Raw genomic sequence first — 6,123 nt, 5'->3', positions numbered from 1 at the left:
GATCTCCTGGTTCTGACAAGGGAACCTCTGTGCTCCAGCTAGTACATTGCCCAGATGAGAAACCAACAAACTCAGGAGAGACATTGCTCTAAATCTGTGTGTGTGTGTGTGTGTGAGTGTGTGTGTGTGTGTGAGAGAGAGAGAGAGAGAGAGAGAGAGAGAGAGAGAGAGAGAGACAGAGACAGAGACAGAGACAGAGACAGAGAGACAGAGAGACAGAGAGACAGAGAGACAGAGAGACAGAGAGAGAGAGAGATCATCTTTCTCATTGTACAGTCACCATGTCTAAAAAGAGCAAAAGCATTTTTAAAAATTTTATTTTATTTTATTTGTGAACATACTGTACAGAGGAGTTACAGTTACATGGGCAGTATAATGCGTACATTTCTTACCAAGCATTGCAGCCTCCTCCTTTGTTTACCCTTCACATCCCTTCCAGGCCTCCCCCCACCCCCCCAATCCCAATCCTTCTCCTTCCCCCCCTTCCCCCCCCCCCACCGACGTTGTAAAGCTCGTTTTGGACATGACAACTTGTACTTCTCATTGTTGCAACAGGTCCACCTGTATCCTTAAACAACTGGTTTTTCCCCATCTCCTCCACAAGTTATACTGACATCGAATATAGTGAAAGCAGGGGTTATACTCTGGGGGAGGGACATACAAAGCAACAAAGAGATAATCTTATAAATACATTACAAACACATGCATGAAAGAAAAAAAACATTAAAATACACATCTAAGGGTTCATTTTCCTGACATCACATTATCTGACCTTTTCCGCTTGACTCATACATATACTAGATATTACAAATAAGGGAAACCATGGGACCTACGTTTCTTTGGGCCTGGCTTACTTCACTTAATAAAATTTTTTCCAAGTTTTTCCATTTCCTAACAAATGGGGCAATGTCATTCTTTCTGATGGAGGCATAGAATTCCATTGTGTATATATACCACATTTTCTTGATCCATTCATCTACTGAGGGGCATCTGGGTTGGTTCCATATCTTAGCTATGGTAAATAATGCTGCAATAAACATAGTTGTGCTGGTAGCTTTAGTGTGGTCTTTCTTGTAAACATTTGGGTAAATGCCCAAAAGTGGGATTGCTGGGTCATAGGGGAGTTCTATGTGAAGTCTTTTGAGGAACCTCCATACTGCTTTCCAAAGTGGATGAACAAGTTTACATTCCCACCAACAATGAAGTAAGGTTCCTTTCTGTCCACATCCCCTCCAGCATCTGTTGTTGTTAGAGTTCTTGATTTTTGCCTTTCTAACTGGAGTGAGGTGATATCTCAATGTTGTTTTGATTTGCATTTCTTTTATGGCTAGGGATGTTGAACATTTCTTCATGTGTCTATTGGCCATCCTTCTTTCTTCTTCAGAGAAATTTCTCTTTAAGTCTTTCGCCCACTTATTTATTGGGCAGTTGTTTCTTTGAGGATTTGTTGTAGGGGGGTTTAATTTTTTGAGTTCCAAGTATATTTTAGATATGAGACCCTTGTTCATTGTATGGCTAGTAAAGATCTTCTCCCAATCCATGGGCTTTCTATTGATCTTGCTAGCTATGTCATTTACCCTGCGGAACCTCTGAAACTTTAGAGCAAAAGCATTTTATTTGTGTGTATGTGTGTATTTATTATTCTTTTTCAATTAATGCCCAGTATGAGCCCAGCCATAATTTTTGTTTTCTCTTTCACCGTTTCATGGCTCCTTTAGAGAAGGTTTTAGTAGATGTTCCTTTCCACCTCTTTCTTCCCCTTCTCTGCAGCCCACAATAGCTGCTGGACCTGCGTGGGTCTCCTCTAGGAGGCCTGTGTGAACCACAGACCAGAGTGGACACCTGCTCTTCTGTCTTCAGCCAAAAGGCTCATGAGGCTACTGTGATCACAGCCGCACTCTTCAAGCCAGACAGTCTGCTCTGGTGTGTATGGAGCTAATTCAAGGTTGGGAATGAGTCTGCCAAACATAAATAGGGAATGAGATGGGAGGTAGTAGGGCAGCGGCTGTGAACCTAGGAGGGTCTGGGAAGTGACAAAAGGTGTGACATAGCAGATGGTTCACTACGATTGAGGATGAAAGGGGAATATTACCCAGGGTATTGACGGTGTAAATGGGCATCTGGGCAGGGGGCTCCGGGCCCCCAATGGTGGCGTGGATTCCCTCTAGGAGCAGTGCACTGGTGGCTAGTCCTCCCCGGAGTCCTTCAGACTCCAATCTGTGTCGCTCCTGGGCTGTTTCCAGCTGGGCAATGGTAGGCAAGTGTGTTCCCCCTGCTGGAGCCTACTTGGGATCAGGACATGGCAGTTACCTAGGGCTCTCTGAATGTCATTTTCTGTAACCTGCTGTAGGCTGTCTGGAAGGAAAAGGAGACCACTGACTTTGGAACCCTTTAAGTTTGATTGGGACAAGTTGAAATGCCAGCTTTTCCAGGGTTTTTTCCTTGAAGCTGGCAATTTCTACTAATGCTTGGGATACTGGGTCAAATGAGAAGGACCATTTCAGCCACCAAACAATGACATTCAAGCAGCACAAGCAGAGTTGCCGAGCCAAATGGTCTCCTGCTATGAACGTTGTGCCTGGACTGCCTTTGTCCGGCAGCTGCCGATTCTCCTCCAGCTCTCTCTCTGGTGATCACTACAGTCGAGGATGTTGTGGGTAGCAGAGATTGTGATGTTGCCATCTGCTGCCTGATCGCTGTGAGCAGAGACAATTCCCAGGACCTGTACTGGACTCTGGGAGATTCAGAGACCCAGGATGCCTCATGGATCCTTTTCTACAACATGAAAATTGGGGGCCGAATATGGTGTACCATCCTGTCTGGCCCTATGGAGTGCAGAGGAGACCCCTTGAACCAGGCTTTCACCTCACAGCAACCTTGTTCACAGTTGAGTGGGGAATTGAGTGCCATACAGCTGGTCAGAGTGGCTGGACAGAGATCTTTGAGAAGATAGGCATTTCAGAGACCCCAGAATACAGTGAGTACATCATGGCTCATGTCCTTGGAACCAAAACAGTTAAGTGCGGTGGAACCAGGAGGGTGGGAAGAGGGAGGAGGGAGAACTGTGGGAGAGCTAACACAGGTTTTAACCCCACCCAGGATGCTTACATGAGTTGGATGGGACTGTTCTGTAGTATTGTCATAGACAGATGCTCACCTATTTATCTAACAAAACATTACAGTGTGTGCCAGTTTCTGGGGGGGTGACAGAGGGGGGGCATACATGATAAAAGTTTCCAGATCTGGTTCCACAGCACATGAAGAAATCTTGGTTTGAGCTGGATGCTGGTGCCTGACACCTGTCATCCTAGCTGCTTAGGAGGCTGAGATAGGAGGATTGAGGCTTAAGGCCCAGGCAAAAAAGCCTGTAAGACTATTATCTCCAACTTACTACCAAAAAGAAAATGCCAGAAGTGGATGAGTAGCTCAAGCTGTAAACTGTTGGCCTTGAGTAAAAAGGCTCAGGGACAGCACCAAGGCTCTGAGTTCATGGCCAGGAATGACACAAAGAAAGGAAAGAGAAAGAGAGGAGGGAAGGATGGAGGGAGAAAAGGAGGAAAGGAAGGAAGAAGGGAGCATGCAAGCCTTGGTTTGGAGTCCCTGGATCAAGGGAACCAACCATTCACAATCTCTGTGGGGACAGTTTCAGAGCCTAAAGCTACTGTGTAAGACCAAGCCACTGACCCATTCATGACATCAGCAACATCATTATATCCAAATCTGAGTGGTCGCTGACTGCAGAGGGAAACAGCCTCAGGTAGATCTTGGGGCTCAGGGTGGGTCGCAGAGTTTCAATCTCCCCTGGATCACGGAGTTTATTTTCTGGTCAGATAAGAAGAAACTGTCCAAGGGCTAGGGAGTTATAGGGTGAGGGAGTGGCAAGATGGGGCTGGCAAGGGATAAGCAGGAAGATGAAGAGGGAGGATGATCCCAGATCCAGTGTGTCAGGCCATTGGAGCCATGACCTCACCTGACAACCCAGACCATCAGTGATAGACTCTTCAACCCAGCCACATGGCTATTAAAAGTCCTGGCACTCTGGGTTCACCTTTGACAACCTGGCTGTCATCCACTGCAGGATGCCTGTGCAGTACATCCTTGTGGACTGGCACTTTTGCTGGCTCAATCTGAAGATGACACCTTCAGTGTTCATTCCTCAACCAGAGACAGAGGTAAGCATGCCACTAGAAGAGGACACCCAGGGAATGAGGGCGAGAGTCAGACCCGTGTTGCTCTGAGACTTCCTCTAGGGGACTTTGGGCCCCGTGACTGCCATTCTCAGAGGTAAAGGTGGGTCTCCTTGCTGGCTCAGCCTTTAGTCTAGATGGCAGATGTGGGATTTAAAGAGGGTGGACTGAAGGTCGAGGCTGCTGAGAACACCAGAGGCACTGGGCTCTGAGCAGGGTTGTTTCTTTGAGGATACTCACAACCCAGGAATATTACTGAGATGGATCAGCCCTTTTCTCCTCCCTGAGAGAGAGGGACCTAGAGCCCTCCAGTCTGCATCTCTTGGCTGAGAAATTCATTCATTCCCATATCCTTTGTTTGGATAACTAGATCTCACCTGACTGCCCAGTGTCAAGACAGGACAGTGAGAGATCTTGAGTCCTTCATGAGATCACTGGATCCTCAGTATGAGATTGTACTTGAATATCCTGAGTTGGTGCATGGTCAGTCCCATCTCAGCCTGCCATGACCTAGGACATAGAATCTAGAGAATCAGAGCAGGATGGGGTCTATTCTGTGAGTCTTGAATATTATGTGTGAGCTTTGAGCTCCCATGTGTTCACCTGCTTCCTTTTCTTGGGTGCGTCTATGCTAGAAAAAGTTTAAAACTAGGGCCTGGGTACCATCCCTTGTTTCATGCTCAAAGCTAGCGCTCTACCTTTTGAGCCACAGCTCCACTTGCAAGGTTTTTGGGTGTTTAATTGGAGATAAGAGTTCTGAATGACTATGCTGCCAAGGGTAGCATCCAACTGCAGTCCTCAGAACTCAGTCTCCCGAGAGGATAGGATGACAGGCATGGAAAAGCCTCTTTGGCCGGGTGCCAGTGGCACATGGCTGTCATCCTGAATCTTAGGATCATGGGTGAAAGTCAACTTGGGCAGGAAAGACCCTCAGAGTCTTCTCTCCAATAAAGCACCAGAAAACTGGAAGTGGTGCTGTGGCTCAAGTAGTAGAGTGCTGGACTTGAGCTGAAGAGCTCAAGGATAGCACCCAGGCCCAGAGTTCTAGCCCCACAACCAACAAAAAGAAAGAAAGTAAAACATCTTTGCCTGCAAAGGACGGTAGAGAAGTGTTTGTGTGTATGTGTGTGTGTGGGGTGGTGGTGGTAGACATTTAGCGCCCTGCTCAGTCATCATTTTAGATGGATTGTCCCAAACACTTAGTTCACGGCAGACGATTCTTGACCACAGGTGAAGCTCTGGGTTGGATGTCCACCATTGGACCTAAGTCTCCTCATGGGACAGTTGTGAGTAAATAAGGGATTAATACAGAGGGATCTCTGGAGCAGGGCCAGGCACAGAGGGAGCAGGTGTCAGATACAGTTCTCAACAATTCTGTGAGCATATGACAGGAAGTTGCCAGGAAAGGGCTCAGATGGGGTCTGTTATTAATCATGCAACAGGTGTGGGATTATGAAACAAAACATGGCTGCCTTTCATCATTACCCTGTCCCCATGCGGAAGGGATCTTTCACTCTATTCATTTTTCCAGCTGGGGAAAATGAGTCATGGAGAAGCCAGGTGAGCTACTCATGACCTCCAGCTGACAAGAATCTTGGCCTGATTTCTCTGCCATGCCTCCTAGAACAGTGGGTGTTATTCAGTCCACTTCTTGTGGTGGGATGTCCACTTCTTGTCATTTGTGGGGATTGAATTCTGGGCCTGGATGCAATCCCTGAGCTCCTCAGAACAAGGCTAGTCCTCTACCCCCTGAGCCAAAGCATCACTTCTGGTTTTGTTTTGGTTCTTTGAGGATAAGAGTCTCACAGACATTCCTCCCCAGCCAGCTATGAACCACAATCTTCACATCTCAGCCTCCTGTATAGGTAGGATTATAGGTCTGAGCTGCCAGCACCTGACTTAAGTGTAATTCTGGACCTTTGTCTTTCTCTCTCTC

Source organism: Dipodomys merriami, unplaced genomic scaffold (assembly GCF_024711535.1).
Source record: "Dipodomys merriami isolate MVZ:Mamm:240054 unplaced genomic scaffold, mDipMer1.0.p SCAF_267, whole genome shotgun sequence".
Classification (NCBI taxonomy): Eukaryota; Metazoa; Chordata; class Mammalia; order Rodentia; family Heteromyidae; genus Dipodomys; species Dipodomys merriami.
The sequence above is the reverse complement of the archived record's forward strand: the minus strand, read 5'-3'. Positions refer to the sequence as shown.